The 27,590-nt window shown below is 41.5% G+C and overlaps 1 protein-coding gene across 1 annotated transcript in view; it reads right to left on the bottom strand.

The window, feature by feature from the left end:
• The window catches only part of SLC35F5 (solute carrier family 35 member F5), a 113,407-nt gene that overhangs the window by 18,857 nt on the left and 66,960 nt on the right, over positions 1-27,590 (bottom strand). Inside the window, exon 16 of the transcript XR_013447089.1 lies at positions 14,552-14,698. The gene's annotated coding sequence lies outside the window, so the exon portion shown is untranslated. The remainder of the gene's footprint in view (positions 1-14,551; positions 14,699-27,590) is intronic.

Raw genomic sequence — 27,590 nt, 5'->3', positions numbered from 1 at the left:
GATACTTGGGTTGCTTCCACCTTTTGACTATTGGGAATAATGCTGCTAAGATCATGGAGGTACAAATCTCTTGGAGATCCTCCTTTCAGTTCTTTCAGGTATATACCCAGAAGTGGAATTGCTGAATCATATGGTGAATCTATGATTAACTTTAGGAATCACCATATTGTTCTCCATAGTGGCTATACCATTTTATATTCCCACCAAGAGAGCACAATAGTTCTAATTTCTCCAGATGAGGATGAATTCTTGGGGAGGCATCTGTTTTTTCTGTAATCAAATGTGAGGTGTAATATAAAAATGCCTATTTTTACATGTGGAGATGGGAAGTTGGAAGCACTTAAAGAATCCATCAGCACCAAGACTGGAATGCTTAGACTCCTCAAGAAATTTAAAATCTTAATTGTTGGCAGTAAATATAATGATATATTAAGAAGTCTTGGGAGGGCGTCTGGATGGCTAAGTCAGTTAAGCATCTACCTTTGGCTCAAGTCATGATCTCAGGGTCCTGGGATGAGCCCCACATCAGGCTCCCTGCTCAGCATGGAGTCTGCTTCTCTCTCCCCCTCCCCCCACTTGTGCGTGCACACTCTCTCTCTCTCAAATGAATAAATAAAAAAAAAATCTTTAAAAAAGTAGTCTTGGGATGGAAAGATGAACCCCAAAAGGGCCAACCTAAGATATCTCTTTTTTAAAAAATTCTAGCTATTCATCATCGTGGTGGAAAGTTATGGGAGGAGATGGAGGTGGTAAAGGAGGCTGGAGGAGATGAGATACAAATTAAAAGGACCCATCCATAATCTCTTGTCTAACCACATTTCAGTCCGGGTATGGCTAGCAGTCATGAGATGTCATCAACACCATGACATCAACAAAATCTACAACATGTAGGTTAGGACATTTTCTGTAGCCAAGGGGGCCCAGCCTATAAAAAGGGAGGGGTGGGGATCTCTTGCCAGAAATAATAATACAAAGTAGAAGGTGGGCAGTGGTACAGAAGAAAAATGAATTAATAAAGGGAAATATTTGTTGAGAAGAAAAATGAATTAATAAAGGGAGGTATTTGTTGAGGGCTTTCTCTGTGCCAGACACCATCTTAGACTTGGAATATGGTTAGCTTTGCTCACCTCACACGTCCAGGAGGACATTTATTATGCTCATTTTATGATGAGAAAAGAAAACTAAGGCACAGGGATCTAAAGTAACTTGCTCAAAAAGATAGATCGCTAGCAAGTGTCCAGGCAGCACTCAGCAGAGCCCAGATGTCTAATATTATCATGCTACCTCCCATAAGTAGACTTGGTGGATTCAGAAAAGAGACCTTACTTCATGTTTGGGGAGTCAGGGAAGGCTTCATGTGATGTGGGCAGTGAAAGATTTAAGGGTTTTGGATGGTTACAAATTAGGAGAGAAAGACATTTATAATAAAGGAATAAACATAAAAATGGCAAATCATTATCTTGCCTTTTTCTCTCTGGTTTCTTTTTGAATATAAATGGGACCCCTCTTCCCAGTGCCCACAATTCTTTGCTCATTATGGACACACAGGTGACAGGTGGTGACAGTGGCAATATGGACAGAGTAAAGCTGAGAGATGGTAGAGATCTCACTGGAGAACAGCTTGGAAACCTCCCCCTGGACTTTACAGTTATCTGAACTGATGCATTTTTCTCTTTTGTTTAAGGTAGTTTGAGCTTTGTATGTTCTTACTTGCCAGTGAAAGCACACTAGGGAATGTAAGAAGCACCAAAGAACTGAAAGCAACCAGTTATGATAGGAAAATGTCACTTCAGAGCCTTCAGCACAGAACACATCCTCCTTCCTCTCCTACTGGTCCCACCCTCCTTGGAAATGGTGCCAGACAAGGAAAGTTGCTTTGTATGGCAAGGAGAAAGTCTCAGGAATTCCTGGGATATCCCAGCAATGACTGAGAAGCAAACAAGCACACCGTTCTTTCTTTAGGCTTCTAGAAGCCATCTTGCTAGTGGGGCCTATTTGCCAGCCATGTCCCCAAATTAGACAGGTTCAGGACAGCCCTATCTTAGCAAGCAACCACAAAGTTGACAATACAGATGTTTAATTTGGTATTTACATTATTTTTTACACTAATGAAAGGTATGCCCTCTGGGAATATTTTTAGAAACACTTAAGAGAACAAAGCACTTGATGGGCTTTGTTGAGGGAAAAAAAATGAAATGGAAAACACACAATCTTTTTAATGCTTTGGTTCTCAAAGAGCAATCCCTGGGTCACAGCATGAGCAAGATCTGGGAATTTGCTAGAGATGCAAATCCTCAGACCCCAGCAATCTTTGTTATAACAAACTCTGCAGATGATTTGATGTCCATTTGAATGCATCTGAGAACCACAAGAAAAATTTTTTGTGGTTCCTTCCATTCCTTCCATCAACTCATCTTTGGTTTGTGGTGCTCCATATTTTAACACAGTCCGATTCTGCAGCAGACAAACATACTATTACATTTCACAGAAGGAAGTGTTAAGGCTAGGGGGAGCAAAGGAGTCCTGCAAATGTTCCCCTTTGCAACTCTCTCAATTAATTCCAGTATCACCGTTGTACGAAACAGGAATAGCTCCAGGAATGTCAACAGCCAGGGAGGACATTTCTGAATGTCTACCTTTCTGTTCAAGTCTTCAAAGGCAGGACTATCTGTCCTTTACATTTTAGGGGAAACATTCCCTCCCCGTGATAGCAGGAACATTTAAAAATCTCTGAAGTACCTGAGCAAGAAAAAGCACATATTCTTCCAGTAAGCTGTGGAAGAAACGGAATTGGAACAGGGAAGGTGAGGAAAGGCTATGAAAACAGGGAGGGATTGTACAATTTTGAAGTTGAGGAAATTTATTTTCTTAACTCCTTCCCTTCCATTCAGCATCAACCCCCAACCCCTCAGCAGAGGGGACTTTGAAAGGAAACGGTAACCTACAGGAGCCTAAAGATTCACAAGCTAAAAACAAAGGTGAGGTCCCGCTTAGGGTTTTAGAACCTCTGAGGGAAGGAAGCCAAACTAGGATTCCCCAAAGCAAGATGGTAGCTCTGACAGGCAGCAATGGCTTTCAGGCTTTCCTGTCATCTCTCAGAGCCTCACCCTGTAGTGGTGGTCCTTGATCTTCTTTCTGGATAGAGCAACACAAAGGCTCTCCTGTTCTCATTCTGTTCACTGCCTTCCTAGGAGCAATGCCAAGGTCTGGCTATGGAGACTGAAAAGTAAGTCTTCTCCCTTCTCTACTAATGTGTGGAAAACAGAGGTAAAGGAAATCATTGTTCTGGCAGGTTGGTACCCACCTTATGGACATGTGACTTGGCACACAAATGAGTGAAAAGCTAATAGGAAGAAGGAAAACAATGTGTTTGAAATGCCTTTCTGAAAAACAGCCCAAGTTGAAGGATAAAAGGGGAACATCTAATTGACCCCCAGATTCTAGTCCGTTCCCCTCACTCCATGCCACCCATCTGAATACTCCCGGGCTTCCTGTGAACAGAGTTTACATCAATCAGCCAAGGTCAGTCAGTGCCAAATGTACATTCCCTCAGCTGGGCTGAGCAAGGCTGGCCCCATCAAGGGTCTCGCCTTCAGATGGAGGGAAGGTGTCGCAAACTGTCCCATTCGTGGAGGAGGGGTGGGGCCCCTGCCATGAGCTCCACCAAGGGGTGTCATGGGAAGGGAACATGCACTCCTCCCCCTTCTAAATCAGAGCTGAACAGCACCCTCGCTCACAGACTGTCACCTCCTTTGCTCAGAGGTCACTAAGCTCTTCACCTCTCAAAGCTTCTCTGAGCTTTTAACTATGCACATATGGGCAGAAATGGGCAATTTCCACCTTCACAGTCTCGATGCTGGGTTCCCTCCCCAATGAGGGTGGCCGTGACTTTCTTTGTGCCTCTACTCTTTCTTGCCTCCAACTTCCTGTCAAAATGGCTGTCTCCCACTAGGGAATGAGCAGAGCTCCCTAAAGTGTTCCCACGTCTTCCATGCCTTGGCAGAAGGGATAGAGTATAAGGTGTTGCCTTCTAAAGAAAGGCTGGGCTGGAGTTCATGGATGTGGCCATATCCTGCCCTCACTAAGGCTTTGGTGCACTTGTGACAGGACAACTGCTGCCCATTTCCACAAGGCCTCCTTGCCTGGTGGTGGGATCCTGGTCCCTCTGGCTTCTTTCAGTTCCCGCCACATCTCAGCTCCTGGAACAGACCTCCACAGGTACCCTGTCTGCCCTGTCTTGAAGGACACAAGACACTCTGACTCAGAGTGTGAGCCAAATTTTTTAAAAAGGAAGACAGATATTAAAAGGAAGGCAGAATGAACCCCCACGGATTTTTTTTCCCATCCTTTGCTGCCACCGAACTGCATAAAAAGAAAGATGATCAAATTTCCAGACCTCCTGGATATGATCACAACCTGCCTTCTGCCTGAAAACTCTGCCTCCAGAGTGTTATTGAAAAAAAGGAGAGAAAAAGATACCAAAACCCAGGCTGTTTACTCTGCCATTGTCCCTGGAGGAGGGGGCCATCTCCAGATGGCTCTGGGCAGGCAGTGAAGTTGATGGGGTTGGAAGGTGCTGCTGGGGAGGCTCTGCAATTGCCCCAAGCAGATTCTCGCCTGAGCTGGCGACAAGAGCCACTCAGCATCCTCTCGCACTGTCATCAATCATGAACTTAGACAAACTTTCAATGCTAGAGTTTATTATCAACTCTTAATGAAAATATATGGGTTTCACAAAATAGTCTGAAAAGCACACAGTGTCTGAATGTGAAATGGCAGGATTGTTTGATTAGGTGCTAGTGCCGAAGTGATTGCCTGATTATAGCTGGGAGCAGCAAGGAGCCACGCCACAGAGCCATCAGCACACGGGAGATAATGATGCCTTGGCAGTCCCAGCACGGAGGGGGGCAGCCTGCTCTACGGGTTCCCAGGAGGATTGGCTCACATAAAAAATTATAAAAATAAGTCGGCTTTTATGTGGAATACTTGCTTGGCCTCTGCAAGAAGGGCTCGACCATCCCAATTTCATTCAATCCTTACAACCAGCCTGAACGGTTGGAAGCCTTATCCTCATTTTACAAATGAGGAAACTGAGGCTCAGGGTCACTAAGTAACTTGACAGAATCTCACTAGGATTCAAACCTAGGTCTGTCTGGTGCTAAAAGCTTGGGTTCCTAACAAGGAGTGGACGCTTTTCCTGTAAAGGTTCGGAGATGGTTGGTTTTGTGTCTTTACAATTCTTTAAAAAGGATGGGCCAGGTCACCAAGCTGGATTTGGCTCACAGGCTCTGGTTTGCTGATCCCTACTCTTAATCATCATAATGCGCTTCCATCTAGCCTGTGACCTTGGCTAGGCTCTTCTCCTCTCTGTGCCGCACAGGTGCATCTGTGGAATGGGTCAAAAAGCAAGCACAAAATGGGAAACTGGGAAATGGGAGAGTAACCTTAAGTCCACTTCCCAGCACCCCAGGAATCTTAATATTTACTACAGTTACTACTCCAGTGGTTTCTTTGTGGTTTTCCTTTAAGAAAATCCTTCCCAAATCCAAGGCTGTGATCATCAAATAGCAAGCAGCTTCAAATCCTTTTCGAAACACTTTTTGAGTGTAATTAAATAAACATAAACAATAGTACAAAACAAAACTAGCTGTTCACAGCAATTAGATGTGCAAAGAGTGACATCATTTACTAACTTTAATCTACAACTTCTCACCTTTAATGATTTTAATGGGTAAGGCTAATTTTAAACACAGGAAGCATAGGATAAAGAAATACACTAATTTATTGAATGTTCACTATGTGTATCATATCTTAATTAGCTCTCCTTCCAACTGCAGGGGTGGTTTAAGCTCCACCAGCCTATACTATTGGTTGAATTTTGAATTTTAAGGATGATTTCTCCCTGTCCTAGCATTTACGTACTCAGCAGATGAACTGGGGTGGGGAGAGAAACAGAAAGAGAGAGAGAGAAGTACTTCTCCTTCAATCATCAAACTCTGTTCCTTCAGTCTGAAAGGAGCCAGTTTAAGAAAATAGATCATCAGAGGAATACTTGTTGTCTTAGGCCCATATTTCTGAACAAATCACGCAAGAGGGATGGAAATTCCAGCCCCCTCTTCTGGAACTGAGGTTGTTTGAGGACAGGTTAGGTCAGCTCTGGTAAGAAACAATCCTGATGTCTTGATGTTTCATATCCCTTATGGTCCACTGGGAACCCTGCTCAACATCACGCACACTGCGAGAACCAGAATGAAGGAGTAACCACCATCTGGGGCACTGCTGGTCACTACAGTAGAGGAAAAGAGAGTTCTGGAAGGTCTAGCACTGGCAATTCAATTCTCCAGCCTGGAAGAATCCATTCCACACATCACTTCCATTCACAACATATCAGCCAGGACTAAGCATACTATCCCACTCAACTACAAGGGAACCACATGCCCAGAAGAAGAGAGAATTGGAATATTTGGAAACAGCACAAGTAAATACCACCAGAATCAATCAGTGCTGCTACACAAATGGGAGAAAGGGAATGAGTACTGAGAAAAGCCCAGCATATATTATATTACCAGTTATGGAGAAAGAAATAGAAGCTCAGAGAGCAAATTAGGTATCCCAGAAGAGAACAAAGAGACAAAGAAAAGATGAGTCTAGTAGGTCTGACATTTGAATAACAATTCCTGGAATGAGAGAACAAAGAAAATGGAGAGAAGGAAATTATCCAAGAAATAATTCCAGAAGATTTCTAAGAACTGAAAAGCACATATTTCTATACTGACGGGACTTACCAAATGCTCAGCATAAAGACTGAAATGGTACCACAGCAAGGTACCAGCACCATAAAATTCTGGAACACCAGAGACAAAGAGAAGATCCTATAAACTTCCAGAAAGAAAATTTCAAAACGTAGTTTCACATATTTGGATGCAAGATTCAGAATGGTGTCGGGTTTCTCAACAGCATTGCTGAAAACAAGATGATAATGGCTCAAAGCTTTCAAAGTTAACTTTCTCTACCCTTTGAAGGTCTCAATCAAGTATCTGGGTAAAATAAAACAGAGCCAGATGTACACAGCCCAGATGATGACGAAGGGAAGTTTCAGGGAGACAACCTGGGAGAGAGCAGTCAAAGCTAAAAGTAGCCAATTCAGAATAAAGCAAGTCAGAGGGACCCAATGCAGATTCTTAAAGAAAATTAAATTAATAGAATGTCTAATGTACCGAAAGAGATGTATATACTTGGGGGACAGTTGGGGATTGTATTAATATGTACATGAAAACCAAACCAATTTTGAAGTCGATGATTAACTCTGGACAATACAAGATATTAGCCAAAAGAAGAAAAATAATCACAGGCTACTACATGGATTGGGTGTGACTTGCATTTCCATAGTAGAGTGATGCAAATCATGTATGTAGCTCCAACAAAAATTACAATAGAATCACATGGGGAGGACAAAGAATGGGTGGTGGGGGTTTGGTGTGATGGGGACAAGGCAGAAGAGTGAACGTGAGCTAAATCTTTATCCTCCCACATAGGAAGTCGATGGATAATGGATAAAACTAGGGGAAATTAAAAAAAGAAAACAGCAATTCAAACGTGGAATTTAGAAATACAGAAGTAGATGCCAAAAGAAACAACTAAAGTAGTTGGAGTGGTTGCCCTGAGGAACAAGGAATGGTGGCAGATAAACAAGGGCTGGCTATTTCTTGCAAAAAGAATTGTTTGACTATGTGCACTACCTATACTTTGATAAAATAAAAACCCCTTATTAAAAAAAAAATACTAGAGGGGAAATTAATAGACTATTCCATCAATAAATAGTGTTGTAACAATAGAGGAGAGATTTAAATTATTGACAGTCTCTTCTGCTACAACAGGAGTTTCTATCACACAGATTAAGCTCAAACACTAGTGGTAAATAAAGAAATCATGTCAGTATTATGTGGAAGTCATTTTCAGAGTTGGTGTTCCCCAGCAAGCTTAAGTATTTACAATCAAGTAGTAGCAGCTGACCACGACGTATGTGAAAACACCTCCATGCAACATCTGCAAAGGAAGGCCATTCTGTATGCTGTACCTGTTCACTCTACGTTTTTCTCTTGGCTTCGTTTGATAACAGGCTCGTTACGAGGTTCCCCCAATCTCTACACACTATCCATTATTCCTGTACTTAGCAGCCTCCATCTTTTCTCACTCCCCTGACTATCAGGCCATGCTCGTTTTTGATTTATTAGGTAGAGTTCTATTATTTGCTATAATATATCATTATTTATTGGGCAATTAAACTGTCTTTTAAACTATGTTGGTAGCTTTATTAGGATTCTTATTGTCTTTTTAGTGCTCTGGTTGCAAAGTAGCTTAGGTTTTGAGTGTTCTTCCCTTGACTTTATTTTTTTCCACAATCCCTGTTATTTTTAGGGTATGATTTTGCAGAATATGAGGGCTTTCAGTCAAATTTTATTGTGTTATAACAGAAATTCTGTGCTTACTATCATACACATGATTTAAATTCTAAGCATTCTTTTAAAAGTTATAAAAATACAGTGTGGTAGGGGCGCCTGGGTGGCTCAGTCGTTAAGCGTCTGCCTTCGGCTCAGGTCATGATCCCAGGGTCCTGGGATCGAGCCTCACATCGGGCTCCCTGCTCCGCGGGATGCCTGCTTCTCCCTCTCTCATTCCCCCTGCTTGTGTTCCCTCTCTCGCTGTGTCTCTCTCTGTCAAATAAATAAAATCTTAAAAAAAAAAAAAAATACAGTGTGGTAGACAGAATTTTGAGATGACCCCCAAGATTCCTCTATCCTGGCATAACAAACCCTGTATCTCTTCCCCTTGAGTGTGGAGCGGACTCGCAAATATGGTGACTCTTACCCCTGTTATAAATGGCAAAGGCAAAGAGATTTTTGAAGATATAATTAAGAACATTAGCCAGTGACTTGGAGGTAATCAAAAGGGAAATTACCCTGAGTGAGCCTGCCCTAATAGGTGAGCCTCTGGACTAGAATGCAGAGGTCAAAGACTTGACACTGCAGATTCTCTTGCTGGCCTTGAAGAAGCAAGCCACCATGCATTCCATGGCTGCAAGGAAGTAAATTCTGCCAAGGGAACCTGGAAGAGGACACTGAGCCTCAGATGAGCCCCCAGCCCCAGCTGCTACCTGAATCTCAGCTCTAAGACTCTGAGCAGAGGACCCAGCTAAGCCATGGCTGGACTCGTGATCCAGGGAAACCAAGTAATAAATCTATGTTCTTTATATCTGTTATGTCAGTGGTAACTTGTTAAACAGCAACAGAAAACTAACACATACAGAAACAAGTTATTTTGATTCCTGCTACTCCTTTATTATGTTAGTTTGGAGTAGAATTCCCTAAAGAAGACATGGAACCCAGAATCTATAAAAGAGAATTTTGAATAGTTGGATTTCATAATATTTTAAAATTACTCTATGATAAAAGTCACCATGAATAGTGTTAAATGCCAACGCCATGCTAGAGGAAAGTATTTCGAGCACACGTGATTTAAGCACAGAGGGTGTGGACTCAGCTGTGAATAGAGAGATCTGTGGTCTCCGTTATAACATGATAAGCCCCTCTGTGTACAGCCCTGTGGTAGGCATGGACGATGCAGGATATACTGGAATCTCTTCTTGCTGTCCTGACTGAGAAGCTGGGTCAGAGATGGGCTCCCAGTATCTCAGATTCAGAGCTGGAACTGCATATGTGTTTTCCCATAGAAATAATGATTCAGTAGCCTATTAAATCTATAGTGTAGCAGACACTCCCCCCGCAAGTGGGCATAAGGGAAATCCACCCCCATAACCCCTATCAGAGGTGGTGAGAAGTGGAACTTTCTGCTAAAGTGACAGGAACAAATTCCCTGCAATAGAAGATGACATGGGAGCTATGCAGCCATTGGACTTTTCTGGGCCACCTAAAATTCAGTAATATTTAAATTCGCTGGTATGTACATGAAGGGACCCTCAGTTAGCCAGGGATTTGGCATTGTTTCTATTCAGAGGGAGGGATTAATAGAGAACAAAATCTAGTATCTAGGCTTGATTGTTTAAAACATGACTCTTCCAAGACAAGTCCTGGGGACAGAACGCGCTCTCCCCAGTTTTCCTCTCTGGTCACAACAGCAGCCTCAACTGTGAGATTTAATGCTTGAGACAATCACCCCAGAAATCTGGACAAATTTAATCAGCAAAAAATTAACTTCTGCTTCACGGATCGATTGTATTTATGAAGGCAGGACACCAGACACAAACATTTTGGAAAGTTGTTTTTTTTTTTTATAACACTGATGATTAGAACAAATTGAATGCAATTAAGTTATCTGGGGGAAATACACCTAACCTTCAGAGGGTGAGATTTAGGAGTGAATAGGCACACTCCCGGAGAGTCTCCACATGATGCCAGGCAGAGAAGCAGAATCCTGGCTGCATGAGAACCTGCTGGGTGGGATTTCTGAAATTTAGGCCATTAAACATATTGAACAAAAAGGAAAAAGTAATTACCCAGATAATTGAGGTTTGTTCCAAACCTCTCCCATGAAATAACCAGATAATTACAAAAGATTTATCTTGTATTCTGGGAGCATTTGGGGTGTGTGTTGGAATCATTTATATGAATTTTCCCATTGACCACTTCCATTTTCTGGTGTGGAACTCTTCCAAGGCTAAGAAGATCCCACCACAGAATTCCAAGAAAGTGTGTTGGCAATGGAGCCTGGCATCACGGATGTGGGCCCCAGCATCATGAGCCACCTGGACAGCCAGCGACGCCTTCATTTAAAGACCATGTGGATCAGACGCAGCTCTTTCTGGCCCTGTCGGTGGCAGCACTGATTTTTAGAGCCCAATCAAGAAATTAATGGGAATCTGTAGGATGCCTCAAGTCCAACACTTGGCAGCATGCAGGGCAGTAATTATGCTCAATTACAGCCTAGTGTGTGGCTTCTGGAACCATAAAAATCTCACATCAAACTAATCTCCAAGGAAAAGAAGAACCTATTTTGGCATTTTTTTTGCACTGCTAAATATTAATTCCCAATTTAGTCTCCAGAGGGCTTCTTCCACCATTTCAGATTTGTCACCAGCTGCCATGAAATCCCTGAGCTAGAGAGTTCAGCGATGGAATCCATGTCTCCTGGGAACTTCAAGGTCCATCCTGATTCAGGGATGAACAAAGGATTCTGACTGCCCTGTCTTATGGAAATGCATCTCCACGGAGATAATAGGATGAGAAAATGAAATAGAAGCAAAGCTCAGAGGTGACCACACAGAAGACGGCTCGCATTTGGGGGTGGGTTCATTTTTAATTTTCAGGTTTCAGCTAAGCCTGCTTGTATGTTACTTCTTGTGAGCACACACCCACCAGCTGTTTTGTCAAAGAACAGAGAAAGCCAAGCCAAACAAAACAAGAGAAGCAGAGGGACAGCAGGGTGGGCAAATGCAGAGGTCCCGTGCTCCCTACCCAGAGGGGGCACTGCAGGTTGGCCACAGGCTTCTCCCTGCCTGAGACTCTGGGCACAGAGGAGGGATTGCAAAGGCTGAGGGCTGAGATGCATTTGAAGAATTCATTCATGCTCTGTAATATTAAGCATGTCTCAAAAACAGAAGCTTCTTGGTTTCCATTGCTTAAAATTTATTTATACTGTTAAAAAACAAGATAATAGGCCCCAAATGGAGTCATTCATGCTAAGCCCTGCATCACCAAACTGAGACTTACCTTAATTATGGTATTGGCTCTCCCAGAAATGGAATCTTAAACCAGCCAATCAGGAATCGCCTGATCAGCACTAGTTTGGTAATCTGCCCCATAGACCTCTGCCCTCCCCTAAAGGAAAATGACCTTGCAATGACCAGTTCGCTTTTTTTGCCCAGCATAATTCCTGGTTCTTGCTCCCTTCTGCCTGTAAAAGTCTTTTATTTTGTATAGGTCCTCAGAGTTCCTTTCTGTGTGCTAGATTGGATGCTACCCAATTCATGAATCAAAAAATAAAGCCAGTGAGATCTTGAAAATTTATTCAGTTGAATTTTGTTTTTTAACAATACTCATATTTCAAGAGATTCCAATTTGGACAGATTATCTAGGAAGTCCCTGATTACACTGTAACACTAGAAAGCAGAATTCGGCTAGATGCAGGAAAGACTGATCTAGAGGAGAGGAAGAGGGAGGGTAAGCACTCTGGCCAAGAAATTGACGTCAAGTAAATTACAGATATGACCAGCAATATGCAGTGAAATAACTATAAATGTCTACAATATTAAAAGAGCAAAATTATGGTTCTATCCTTATAAAATGGTCATAAATGACCCTAATATATTGATTATCCAAAGGGCCCCAATGTTCTATAAAATGTTACATAGACCATAATAACTCTATAACTCTATTGTATATTTGATATAAAATTAATATGCCAGCGTTAAGCATTAAATATTTGATCTGCTTTGCACAATTAAGAATCAGTTGGAGGATCAATTTAGATGTCCTGAGATGAGGGAAGAAAAAAGTCAACGTGGAATGACTGAAACATACCTTTCTTTTCTTCCATAAACCATCCAGTAGCAAACGGAGACCCCAAATTGGACCAATGGCTTAGTGAGTCCTTTGAAAAACACACCCTGCAGTTCCCCTGCTCACCACTAGGTGACATAGAACATTCGGGAGGCTCAGAAAACTCAAAGGGGAGTCTAAATGTATAAGCCTGATTTGAGTCTGAAAATGATTCTAGGCTAATAGACCAACAATTCTCATATTAATTGTTTATAAAGTGATAAATGTCTACAATCCGTTGCCTGCTGCGGTTGATGAGTGGGCCAGAGATTGTCTCTCTGTGAGGGGCCTCTAGAAGCTCTTTTGTTTAAAGCTAAAAGTCATGCAGTTGGGGGAGGCTGGCTGGGGCAAATTGTCCATCTGAAAGGGCCAAGGGGACCACTTGCTGTTGGGGAGCGGGGGGGCAGGGGGCATGGACTTCTGATGTTCTTGAAGACATGTATCACTGAAGGGAATCTGTGATTTCTGAGGGCTCGGTCATGCATCAGGAAAGGCTGGTCATATGGATAATTTCAACCCCGTGTGAAACCGAAAGCCAGTGCCATTAGTTTGAGTTCTCTGTTCACCTCTCTTCAGTGTCCCCTAGAAAGTCATTCCCTCTGTGTTGTCATGCTGCTGCTTTTCTGGCTTGCCACATTCCCAGCTCCACCCAGGCTGAGGTCCTTTTCTCACCCTTCCCATCTAAATTTAGTTGCCTTAGGTCCCCTTCTGCTAGGGCTAATTCCCTCCTAAGAAAGGAGGGTCAGCTAAGGCATTAATTGTTGGTAAGGGCTCATTGGGATGTCCTCTGCAAATCTCATTTGCATTTTAATAGAGGTCTTTTAGGCCTTGGTAGAGAAGTTAATAATGGGGGTTTCCTGAGAGACCAGTGAGGAAGTTAAATTAGAGCACCCTGACATTTACTACAGGGTCTTGTTTCTCTCCGGTCCCGTTAATGTCCTGCTCCCAAGCCCTTGCCGAACTCAATTGTCTCCTGTAACTCCAAGCACCTCCCCCAGAATTGTGTGTGTCACCCCCCTGCAGGAACATCTAGCATGCAGGATGCATCCCTCTTAAGAGTCCGGGTGAAGTACCCCTATCCTGACTGCCCGGGCCCCTTCTAAGAGCTACGAAGCTCAGTGCCTCCTCTTGCAAGTCCTGCTCCATCCTTGGAGTGATGGGGCACTGAGAACGAGGCTACAGAGAAGGGCAGGGAGGGAAAGGTTGGCATCTTAGATTCGGTGCAAATTCACACTGGGCTGAGAAACAACAGATTCCTCATGACCCCCTCTCCATCTGCAGTATGCCTGGGAGCTCTGCAGTCTTCCTGGGGCCAGCCAGATGTGAGCACAACATTAACATCCAAGTCTCTCTGGCTATAAGCAGCCCCTTGCACGGTCAAGAACTTCAATTCTTGCAGGGTTTTTCTCCCTCACTCCACACATTCCTAGAAATCCCCAGGATATGTCTGACATGTGAGCAAGCCTGTGTCCCCAAAGAGGCACCACTCCACAGCTCTGTCCCTCTCCACAGGGAGGCTATAACCACACTGGCCTTGACCTCTAGCCCAGTGGAGACTGCAGATCTGTCACTAGTCTCAGAAAAGTTCAACAGGGTCTGTTGGGAAGGAAACCTCACTTTAACAATTTTATCCTTTCTAATTCACTTAAGAAAGATGTACAGCATCCTAAATATTGTGGGATTCTGGGATTCAGCCTGATAAGACTATAAAGCCACAGACAGCTTTTTCCCCATAGCAGTTTTTAGGGTGCATATCAGGCTATCCTTGGAATCCTACTCCCTTACTATTATCAGGCCCTGCTAAAAAAATATATATGTCTTCCCATGCTGGATTCCTTTTGCCCAGAACTCACCCACTCTCCCTAAATCTTGGATTCCATCTGACATCCCTCCCAGACATCATGGAGGTTGATCTGCAAGCTGGCCTCTACACAACATTCCTGAAAAGGATGGTTTCATTCCTAGAAAGGGATGTCAGGATTCTAGAGTGACTTTACCTGGAGGTCTTGGTCCAGTCCAAATGTTACCATGAAGCACCTCCAGAGTTCTGATGCATATCCTCAGGCAGGCACTGGAGTGGTTATCAATGGATGCTTTGTGAAGCTCTTTCTTACAAAAGGGTGAGACCATCTCAGGGCATGCTTCTGTAACAGCAGAGAGAGAGCGTTTCATCACTAGATGCTACAACAGAGGCAGGGACCAAAGGAGAAAGAGATGGCTGATGGAGGGGATGCCCCAGAGGTCTGGTGTGTGAGTTCATTTATGGCCTCAAGTTAAACCATGCTTTCGTTGATGTGGCTGAATATCTGAGGTCTCCAGAGGCATTTGTTGAGTGTTGAGGATGATAGGGTTGTGCAACTCAGATGTCCAACACTACCCAGAGGTAGATTTAACAATCTCTGCTTAAATAATGAGGCTGGAGACTCTTACAGAGAATGCTAGACACAGGTGCCTCCAACACATGATTCTGAGTGTCCCATGCTGACACGCTTGCTGTAGTCTTCAACCCTAGATGGAAGAGGAAGAGCCCTTGGACACCCAGAAGGAAAATGCCAAACCATCCAAGGTCACGGCTGGGACAAAGACTCACCTTGATCAAATTTTATTTGGGCTCCTTTGGTCCCTCTTTATGACTAGACCTCATCCTTGGACCCAAGACTAACCCAGTCTTAGCAAAAAATCATGTGAGACCATCCCCCATCCTTGATATCTGATTGCCCTTAATATCTGACCATGTCCCTCATCACCCACTTTTGTTGTCTGTCCTTGGCCTATCTTTAACAAGAATTCTCCTACCCTTGATGTCTTCTCTTGGTAATTTTCCAGCTGTTGACCCTTTCACTAGGCTTGTTGCTTGTAAATCCTGACTCATCCTTGTTATATTCAGAGTTGAGCTCAGTCTCTATCCCCTATTGCAATAAAGTTGATCCCTATTGCAATAACCTTGAATATTACCATTTCAACCAGTGTCAGAATAATTTCTCTTTACCAGCTGAGACCCCTGTCCAAGCTGTGCTGGTCAAGGCAAGAAGCACTCCTGCTTTGGTTCTGGGGTGGTAAAGACAAGAGCGGCATCAGACAAGCTATCCAGGGGTGGGTTCTAGGATTCAAAGCCTGCAAAAGACATTCAAAACTAAGACCAGGGAAGAAGCTGTCCCCTCTGGTCATCCTCAACCTCTATCCATGCTGCTACCAGTCTGACATCACACAAATCCTCAATATGACATCTCCAGAATTAGAGGGAGCTGTGTCTGGGGTCCCAGTGAGGAGAGGAAAGGAACCAGAGCTGGGTGGCGGAGGCCCTGGAGTCGACAGAGGGAGAGATGCTGGTTAACACTCAAGAAAGGGGCTGCCCAATCCATCCCTTGGTTTGTGGAGCCTGGCATCACTTAGGTGACAACCCTGGGGACAGAGTGCTGAGAAATAGAGTGCAAAAGGCTCATGCAAAGACCACATCCTGTTAACCTCCCAGAACAAACTTAAGGTGAGGCTGATGGAGACTTTTTGCAGGTATGGTGAAGAACATAATAGGGAGAAAGAAAAATAAAATTTCACCACACACTCTTGGAGACTGTATTCCTCAGGACTCTTGGTTGCAAGTGACAGTAATCCAGACTATCTTAAGCGGACAAAAGTAACCAATTAGCTCATGGAACGGAGAAGTACAGGAGTAATGCCCATTTCAGGAAAATGAGATCCAAGGGCTCCAATTTGGTTGTCTGGAAATTCTTTCTCGGAGCCTACTTTCCTCTTTGTCAGCTTCATTCTCAAGCAGGCACCCTCTCCCCTTGTGGGAGCAAAGAAGACCATCAGCTGCTCTGGGCTTACAGTCTACAGTTTAAAAATCCTAGGACAAAGAACAAGACTCTTTTTCAATATTTTCAGCCAAAGCCAAGGGACTGACTCTAACTGGTGCAGCTTGTCATGCACCCGCCACTGGGCTCATCACTGTACCCAGAAGGATGCATGCTCTGACAGGCCAAGCCTGAGTGAGACCTCACCTCTGAAGCCCAGGGGTCAAGAGGGGAAGGGATGAGAACTGCACTTTGAATAGGAGGGGTTAGATCTCCGAAGGGAAATAGATAAGCTGTCGCCCAGAGAAGGACTGCTGGACAGGCAAAAGCAGAACCTACTCAGTGAGCTGCGAAGCCTCCTCTCCCGTGGGACTGCATCACAGTTCAATGCTGCAGCTCTGGAGACAGACAGAGGTGGGCTGGAGTCCTTATGATGTCTTATTATGTGAGTTCAGCAAATGGTTTCATTCCTGTAGGCCTTAGCTTTCTCTGCAATGGGAATACAACCTAGGCTGTGGGTGTACTGGACAAGACTACATGTTCACTAAATGTTAGATAGGAATAGTCCTCCTTCCCAACCTCCCCTACCACTCCAGCTTAAATACAACTGAATGAGGGTAAAAATCCTGGCTGTTTTTTTTCACGGCCATTTCTCCATTGCTTGTATAGAGTCGGCATCCAGCCAAGATTTGTGAGTTAAGTGAATGACAACAAAATTAATAAATTTCTAGTAAATTTCTACTCTTCAGTGTCAGCTCCCGAGCCTTAGCAAACAGAATTAGTCATTTCTTTCTCTTTTCCTGTTGGCAGTTTTTATTGAGTTCTCTAACAGCCCTTATCAGCAAGACTGAGAACCACACCCATGTGTGACTCAACTCTGGGTCCCATCGCTAGCCTAGTGCCTGGCACCTAGCACAGTGCATGTTGCTGAGTGAAAAAGATCACCATGTCCAGTCTCCTGACCTGACAGATGTCGTCACAGAGACCCAGACAGGTTAAACAGTTTGCCCATAGCCACACAGCTTACCAATTGAGCCATGACTTCTAGTCCAATACTCTTCCTTCTACTTCATACCACCTGGACCTTGTCTGGTTCTCCTGTGCTGCCATAAGCAACAGACACCTCTAGGGATGAAGTGGAGTTCTCAGTCCTCTAGAAGGGAAGAGGCATCTCCAATACAGAAAGCTATCAGCACAGAGAGCAGCAGCAAGTCCCAAAGGAGAGTTCAAGGATCATTCATGTGCTCTATCTCACATATAAGAGCGTTTTCAGTCTCAGACAGTTTCCTTTTGCGACCTCTACTTCTTCCCAATAGTTCAGGCAGGGCTCAGCCATTCCTTCCCAGCTCCCACAGCACATGCACACCCAATACCAAACCACTGATGGAGGAGGCCACCAGGCCTTCTTTGGGCTGCAGAATAAATGCAAAAGCCCACAGCAATGGGTTGTTCGCCTCTTCTCCACATTACTCCATTCCATCCTCCAACTGAAGGAAGAGGTCCCAGCAGGTGCCAAGCCAACCAGCCTCTCCCCTTCCCTAACTACTCCCAAATCCAATCTCCCAAAGCCCAGCTGCCCTGCTCAGTTAATTTCTGTTAAAAACAGAATCCGCCATTACCACATTCAAGACAGTTTATGCTGTTCTTGTTGGAGACCGTGAAAAGATATTTCTTTTATTCATTCCATTTGTTCAACAAACATTTTAGCGGCTCCTATGTGCCAGGCACTGAGCATGCCAAAACAAAGAAACGAAGAATGAAGAATGTATCTCCTGGCTAAGGCATCTAAGTAACCCATTAATAACATTTGCTTCAAAATCCCTAAAGCAGAGAAGCTTTTTCATTCACCACCACTCTGCCCCCCATGATATTTAATTCAAAGTAAATGCTTTGAAGAGCATATCACTAATAGATTTTTAATTAAGAGGGAAGGTTCTTTCAAGTAAAATTTATCTTTGACTTGTCAAAGAGGTGTTTTTTCTTCAAAATTAAAAAAATGAAAATAGGAGGTAGGTTCACACTAATACTGCTAATAGCTAATATTGCTAGAAAGAAGGTTGAGGCGACATGTTCACTGCTTCCTTAGCACCAGGAGAAAAGGCTGCTTCTAAATTTAAAGTATGCTAACTGTTCTGATGTGAGAAAACATATAAGACTCCATCAAACATCTCTTTTGAAGGAGCTCAGAAGAACCCAGTGCAATTTTCCCTAGGACTCAGGTGCACAGCAAATATATCTCAGTGAATGAACTTGGCTGTGCATAAACCATTTGCTTCCACTTTCATTTGTAATGAATTCATTCATTTTGCCAAGTTAATGGCCCTAACTTGTTAGTGTTAGTTGAGCTTCTGGAATGTTCCCCAGTATCTTAATGCTCCTTCTTTACAAGGCATAAGAAAGTATCCTTTTTAGTATAAAAAGGGACACTTTGCTTTTGTATTTATCCAAATACCTAACTTTCGAGTTTGGAGACTGAGGCCCAGAGTGTTTTGCTCAGGAACACAAAGAGTATTAGCACTAGAGCCAAGACTAAAATAAGCCTCTTAACTCTGAATTGAGAGTTATACTTAAAGGAGCCCATTAAATAACTGTATTCTTTGAAATTTACATAGAAGTTTACTGATTGTTAAGGATCTATTATGTACTAGGTACTTTCCATACATACTTTTTCTTTTAATCCTTACATAAAACCTCCAAGATAAGGGTCATTAATAGATGCTGCTAAAGCATTTACATAATACCATACATAGCACTTATGGTGTACTGAACACTTCCTATATATTATCTCCAATTTTCACAAAAGTCCTGCAAGGTATCATATTCCTTTTTCACTGATAAAACACTTGGTTCTCTAAGAGATGAAGCAACTTGCTGAATTCACATAGCTAGGAAATGATAGGGCTGGCTCCACATCTCAAAGCCTGTCCGCTGTCCCCTATAATGCTGCCCATGTAGACAGCCAGGGATGTTCTTCCAACCTAAATAAACAGTATCAGAGACGCTCGCCATCAGCAGACCTATTGTTTCCCATGGAACAGCCCACCCACAATATTAGGTAGCTGCTTCCAATGACAGTGCAGGCAGGAGAGGTCAGCTGGGGCTTCCAGGTGGGCTGAGCTTGAGGACGGTGGTGCCACAGGAGGTGACTTTGCATTAGGGTCTCTCTGGGCCTTAGCTTGTCAAAGTCAGAAACCTGACCCTGTCATTTCATTTAGGGGTGGCTTGTGTCCTCAAAAGTAAAGTCATATTAGCCATATCACAAAATAATAATCATAGAAGAATTATGATGATGATATTGATAACCCTCACTTATTGAATATATGTTATACATGGTGTGCTTTGCATTCATGTCTTCAATTATTATGGAGATAACCTTCGCACCTAGGAGACAAAACCCGTTTTCCATTTAAGACACATCCTCATGTTGAATTATGGTGTTTAAGAGTATCCTAAAGAAAGTGAGCAAAGAATTGTTATGGAGGAGGTAAGGGTCTTACCTCAATCTGCAGTGATTTACTGAATATCCCCTAGTGAAGGATCATTGCTAGGAGTTGATTTTCTTATATAAGTGTTTGACAGCTTAGTCTAAAATCAGAACGGGTGATATGATAATCATTACTCAAGTCTAGACTAAGGCTATTTTCCCCCCTTTGGTGCTCCTTAATAGCGATGTCAGGGACGCCTGGGTGGCTCAGTCGGTTAAGCGGCTGCCTTCGGCTCAGGTCATGATCCCAGGGTCCTGGGATCGAGTCCCACATCAGGCTCCCTGCTCGGCAGGGAGCCTGCTTCTCCCTCTGCCTGCCTCTCCCCCTGCTTGTGTTCTGTCTCTCTGACAAATAAATAAATAAAATCTTCAAAAAAAAAAATAGTGATGTCAAACATTTATGCTATGATGTCTAAGGCAACAATCTGGTAAGATTTTGAGAAATCTTGTCTGTGTCATCATGTAATAACTTATTTACAAATCTGATCATAATATATGTTACTTCTGAGAAGACTTAAGCAGTTAGGTGGTCTCTTCTGTTGCACCTTGATTTTTTTTAATTTAATTTTATTATGTTATGTTAATCACCATATATTACATCATTAGTTTTTGATGTAGTGATCCATAATTCATTGTTTGCGTATAACACCCAGTGCTCCATTCAATACGTGCCCTCTTTAATACCCATCACCAGGCTAACCCATCCCCTCACCCCCTCCCCTCTAGAACCCTCAGTTTGTTTCTCAGAGTCCACAGTCTCTCATGGTTCATCTCCCCCTCCAATATCCCCACCCCTTCATTTTTCCCTTCCTACTATCTTTTTTTTTTTTTTTTAACATATAATGTATTATTTGTTTCAGAGGTACAGGTCTGTGATTCATCAGTCTTACACAATTCACAGTGCTCACCATAGCACATACCCTCCCCAATGTCTATCACCCAGCCACCCCATCCCTCCCACCCCCCACCACTCCAGCAACCCTCAGTTTGTTTCCTGAGATTAAGAATTCCTCATATCAGTGAGATCATATGATACATGTCTTTCTCTGATTGACTTATTTCGCTTAGCATAATACTCTCTTGTTGCACCTTGATTTTGACAATTATTTGTCCTGGTGTTTTGGGAACAAAACAGTGTGTTAGGCCAAGGGAGCCATATCTCATCTTACTATGTAGTGGCAGCAACATTTTTTTATCTATATCAGCAACCAAAACCAACCTCATTCCAAAAAGTAGAGATAGGAACTTATTTGCAAAGTGCCTCAAAAGCCACCCACTCTTTTGCAGCCTTTGGCCTCTTTTGGATGGCTCTGTAAGGCAAGATCATGACAATAGAAATGAACTGGGGCACTTCAAATAGAAGCCATTGGTTCTAAAAGATGGCAAAATAAGGAAGAGTAAAAGTGCCAGTATAATTCCATCCTCCTATGCCCTCTAGAGAAAAAAATATTTCTAACATTGGCTCTGGATACATGGAAACACTTGATACATGAATGGAGACATTCAAGATGCTGACCAAAGAATAGAGAAGGCCCAATGCAATCTGAGTGTCAAGACTAGATTCCAGGGCGCCTGGGTGGCTCAGTTGGTTAAGCGACTGCCTTCGGCTCAGGTCATGATCCTGGAGTCCCTGGGTCGAGTCCCGCATCGGGCTCCCTGCCCGGCAGGGAGTCTGCTTCTGACCCTCCCGACCCTCCCCCCTCTCATGTGCTCTCTCTTTCAGTCTCTCTCTCTCAAATAAATAAGTAAAATCTAAGAAAAAAAAAAAAAGACTAGATTCCATCTCATTCCTTCTACTGGAACAAATAACCAGGGGTCAGTTAGCTAAGAAAGAGATGCTGGATTCATAATAAGGGCCCTGCGTTTTTGTCAAAAGTATACCAAAACAGTAGAAAAGCTAAAACCAAAATGTTAGGCTGAGGTTAGGTACAGGAAAAGATGTAGACAGGATATAAAAGCCAAGTACAAAGAATCATAAATGGGTCAAATTCAGACTTGACACAGCTCTAAATACAGTCTAAACATTAGTAATTTCTGGGAAGTTTTCTGCAGCTTAGTTTCATCTATCACATGCAGATTCTCATATCTTATCATGACATACTGAGTTTATTAAGTTTATTTTGAGGACCTACATGCCATTTCCTTCCACAGCTGTACCAACATGCATACACACATACTCAGCCAAAATTAGTCTCACTGATAAATTATATACAAACCAAAGGAAACAGGTTCAATCAGCCAAAAGTTTTTTTGGAAGATTGTGCATTCATTTGGGGAAAAAATAAAGTTAGATCCCTATCTCAAACTATAATTAAAATTAAAATTCCAGGAGGATTATAGATTTAAACATTAAAAAAACTATAAACAGGGCGCCTGGGTGGCTCAGTTGGTTAAGCGACTGCCTTCGGCTCAGGTCATGATCCTGGAGTCCCTGGATCGAGTCCCGCATCGGGCTCCCTGCTCGGCAGGGAGTCTGCTTCTCCCTCTGACCCTCCCCCCTCTCATGTGTTCTCTCTCATTCTCTCTCTCTCAAATAAATAAATAAAATCTTTTAAAAAAAAAAAACTATAAACATATTAGAGGATATTTCTAGCTATGGTGGCCTGAAAAGGTTGGAAGATCCTCTCTCCAAAAGACAAGTAACTAAAAAGTTTTTATTTGTGAAAACCTATTCAAGCCTTCTATAATGACAGCAGGAGTTCTGAGGTTCTGATCCCCCATCCCAGTTCATTTGGCAATATTAGTTAGGTTTTACTACTAGAGCAGGTCTAGCTCAGAACATCAGCAGCCTTGCTGCCAGGGGTAGATTTAATTTGGAGCAGAGAGCAAAAACTCTCACTGTTAGTGTTGTTAATTAAAATAGCAAAGCTGGAGGATGTCTGGGTGGCTCAGTCGGTTAAGCATCTGGCTCTTGATTTCAGCTCAGGTCATGCTCTCGGGGTCCTGAGATCAAGCCCCACATCAGGCTCCCCACTTAGCAGGGAGTCTGCTTGAGGATTCTTTCCTTCTCCCTCTGCCCCTTCCCCTGCTCTCTCTCTCTCAAAAAAAATAAATAAATCCTTAAAAATAAAATAAAATAGCAAAGCTGTTACAAAAAGAATGCAGAAAACTTGTATCTCTGCTAGCCTGAGGTTGCGATCCCATTTGGGGCAAGGGGAAGGCCAGCCAGGAATTTATGGGGAGATCCTAGAAATAAGAAAGCTATTGAAGGGCTAGATTAACTCTCCCCACATCCTTGGATGATTGGAAAACTACACACATGTGCAAGAAGACTTGAGAGAACCTGGTATAAAAGGAAAGCCCAAGCATACATGAGAACTGGCTGAACTTTGAATGTACTCCCCAACCCAGAAGCAGATTTCTTGGCAGAGTTAAATTTTTACAAACTCAAGATATTTGAGCACAACTTCTGCCTAAATCATTGGTTGATCACTAAGCTATGTAGACATAGAGGTGAGCCACAGAAAGTTAGGCTAAAAAAAATTTTTTTTAATGTGTAAAAATATCAGTGGCCATATACTACAAAGGAGACAAATTCTACAGCTTAAGTACAAGAAAATTACAAAAAGAAAGAAAAGAGAATCAGGGTGGAAAATCAGAACTTAGAGTTTCAATAATATATTATCAATATACTATCTAAAATGTCAGTGTTAAACAAAAATTATGAAACATATGAATAGAAAAGTGTGGCCATATTCAAGAATAAAAGCAGTCAATAGACATTAATTCTAACTGTGCCCAGATGTTGGGAGTAGCAGATAAGGACATCAAAGCAGCTATTATTAGTAAGCATAAGAATTAAAGGAACATATGCTAAAAGAATTGAAGGAAAATATAACAATTGAAAATAGGGACTCTGAATATAAAAATATAAACTATAAAAAGAACCAAAGAAAAAGTAGATAACAAATAAAATGAAAAATGGACTTGAGAAAAGATGTGAGATGACAGAAGAAAAAAATCCATAAATTTGAGGATAGATTAGTAGAAATTATCCTCCCTGAGGAACACAGAGAAAAAAGATTGAAGGAAAACAACAGACCCCACAGAGACCCTTGGGACAACATGAAGAATACCAGCACACATCTAACAGTAGTTCTGAAAGAGAAAAGAAAAAAAGGAACAGAAAAAAAATTGAAGTAGTAATTTCTGAAAACTTCCCAAATGTGCTGAAAAACATTCATAGGCAGGTTCAAGGAACCCAACAAACCTAAGTAGGACAAGCACAAAGAGAGTCATACATCATAGTCAAATTCTTGAAAGCCAAAGACAATGAGAAAATCTTGAATGCAGTAAAAGAAAAATGACTGTCATGTATGGGAGAACAACATATATATCAGCTGACTTTCCATCAGAAAAAAAATGGAGGCTAGAAGGCAGTAGAATGACATACTCGAAGAGCTAAAAGAAAGAGGGTTTCTTTTTTTTTTAAAGGTTTTATTTATTTGAGAGAGAGAGAATGAGAGAGAGATCACATGAGAGGGGGGAGGGTCAGAGAGAGAAGTAGACTCCCCGCCGAGCAGGGAGCCCGATGTGGGACTTGATCCAGGGACTCCAGGATCATGACCTGAGCCGAAGGCAGTCACCCAACCAACTGAGCCACCCAGGCGCCCCAAGAAAGAGTGTTAGCCAATAGATTTAACATAACTAGTTTTCAAAAGTAAAGGCAAAATAAAGTCGTTCGAAGATAAACAAAAACTGAGAAGGTGTATAGCAATCAGAACTGTCCTATGAGAAATACTAAGGGAAGAATTTCAGGCTGAATGAAAAGATGCCAGTTAGTAATTTGAATTCACACACACACACACACACACACACACAGCTTGAAATAATAATTATGTGGATAAACAAAAGATTGCATAAATAGGCATTGTTCTCTATTCTTTTTCTCTGAATTTCTTTTTTAAAGTCATTACCTATCAATAATTATAATGCTGTACTGTTGAGCTTATGACATATATAGATATAATATATATGGCAATAATAGCAGAAAAGAGGGAGGAGAAGAAATAGAGCCATACTAGAACAAAGTTGCTATATTTTACCAGAACTGTCATTATTAAGCTGAAGCAGGTTGTGATAAGTTTAGATACATATTGTAACTTAGACCACCACTTAGGAAATTAATTTTTTAAAATAGTTAATAAAACAACATAGAAATTGAAATGGTATACTAAAAATATTTGTTTAACACAAATGAAGGCAGCAAAAGAAAAACAGAGGAACAAAACAGACATGAGACATACAGAAAACAAACAGCAAATGGCAAATGTAAAGCCAACCATATCAATTAAATTAAATGTGAATGGATTAAACACTTCAGTCAAAAGGCAATCATCATCAGCCTGGTAAAAAAGCAAGTTCCAACTATATACTGTCTTCAAGAAAAATGCTTTAGATTTAAGGATACAAATAGATTGAAAGTAAAAGAATGGGAGATACACACACACACACACCATCCAACAGTATCATAAATAGCTGGAGTACCTATGTTAATATCAGAAAAAAATTGAATTTAAAACAAAAATATTACTAGAGATTAAAGAAGAACACTGTGTGATGATAAAAGGATCAAAACATTAGGAACTTATAACAATTATAAATACATAGGCACCTAATAACAGAGTGACTAGTACATAAAGCAAATATTGACAGAATTGAAATAGACAATTTAGTAGTTATAGCTGGAGATTGCAAGTCCCTTCTCTCAGCAATTAAACTAGAAATAAAATTAATAAGGATAGAGAAGTCTCAAACAACCATAAACTAACTGTACCTAACATATATAGAACACTCCTTCCAACAACTACAGATTACACAACAGTTTCAAGCCCACATGGAACATTTTCCAGGATATGTTAAATCATAAAACAAATCTCAATAAGCTTAAAAGGACTAAACTAATATGAAATATATTCTACAAGCATGATAGAACAAAACTGAAAATCAACAACAGAAAGAAATTTGGGAAATCTTCAAAATTTTTTGAAAAACATACTTCTAAATAACCCATGAGTCAAAGAAGAAATCACAATGTTAATTAGATAATATTTCAAACTGAGTGAAAACAAAACCAAACATACCAAAATGTATGAGTACAGTTAATGCATTGTTCAGAAGAAAACTTATAGTATTAAATACTTAAATTGGAAGGAAGATCTATAATCAATAATCTAAGCTTGCACCTCAAGAAGTTAGAAAAAGAAGAGCAAATCAAACCCAAAGTAAGTACATAGAAAGAAACAATAAAGATCAGAGTAGAAATCAATAAAATAAAAACAATAAAGGAAAAAAATGCAACAAAATCAAAAGCTGATTCTTTGAAAAGATGAATAAAATTGATAAAACTTTTACTAGACTGACAAAAGAGGAGATAAAGTATAAATTACCAAAATCAGGAAATAAAAAGGGATATAACTAGCGATCCTACAGAAATTGGAAGGATTATAAGAGAATATTATGAGCAACTTAATGGCAGTAAATTACACAAATTAGATGAAATGGATAAATTTCTAGAAAGACAAAAATTACCAAAACTGACTGAATAAGAAATTAAAAATCTGAAAAGACCAATAACAAATGAGAAATTGAATTAGTAATTAAAAATCTTCCTAAAGAGGAAAGCACAGCCTCAGATGACTTTACTGGTGAGTTTTATAAAACATTTAAGGAAGAAATGTAACCAATCTGATACAAACTCTTTCCAAAAATAGGTGTTTTAGTTTGCCTTAACAAAGTACTCCAAACTGAATGACTTAAACAATAGAAATGTATTGTCTCATGGTTCTGGAGGCTAAAAGTCTGATATCAAGATGTTGACAGTGTTGGTTCCTTCTGAGGAACCAGAGTCTGTGCCAGGACTCTCTCCTTGGCTTGTAGATGGCCATTTTCTCCCTATGCCATCACATAGTCTTCCCTCTGTCTATGTCAGTGTCCAAACTTCCCTTTCTTATAAGGACACCAGTCATATTAGGTTAGGACCCACACTACTGATCTCATTTTAAGTTGATTACCTATGTAAAGACTCTATCTCCAAATAAGGTCACATATGAGTTTGGGGGAGGGGCACAATTCAATCCATGACAGTAGGTGAGGAGCAAACACTTCCCAACTCATCCTATGAGGCCCGTATTATCACCTAGATACCAAAGCAGGACAAAGGCATCAGAAGTAGGGAAAACTATAGACCAATATCCCTATGAAAATTGACAGAAAAATTCTTCAAAAAATAGTATTAGCAAACTGAATACATAAATATGTGTATATTTTTAATTATACACCATGATCAAATGGGAATTACCTCAGGAAAGTAAGATTGGTTTAACATCTGAAAATAAATTAATATTGTATACTAAATAGAATAAAGGGCAAAAATCACATTATCATTGGGGCACCTGGGTGGCTCAGTCAGCTAGGCATCTGCCTTTGGCTCAGGTCATGATCCCAGGGTCCTGGGATTGAGCCTTGTTTTGGGCTCCCTGCTCATCAGGGAGCCTGCTTCTCCCTCTCCTTCTGCCCCTCACCCCTGCTCATGCTCGCTCTCTCTCTCAAATAAATAAATAAAATCTTTTAAAAAAATCAAGATCATCTCAACAGATACAGGAAAAGTATTTGACAAAATCCAATACCCATTCATGATAGAAAAAAAAAAAAAACTCTCCACAAAGTAGATAAAACCCAAATTTCCTCAACCTGATAAAGAGCTTCAAAAAACCTATAGCTTAATGTTATACTTCATGGTGAAAAGACTGAAAACCT

Source organism: Halichoerus grypus, chromosome 4 (assembly GCF_964656455.1).
Source record: "Halichoerus grypus chromosome 4, mHalGry1.hap1.1, whole genome shotgun sequence".
Taxonomy (NCBI): Eukaryota; Metazoa; Chordata; class Mammalia; order Carnivora; family Phocidae; genus Halichoerus; species Halichoerus grypus.
This window is presented reverse-complemented; position numbering and strand designations above follow the sequence as displayed.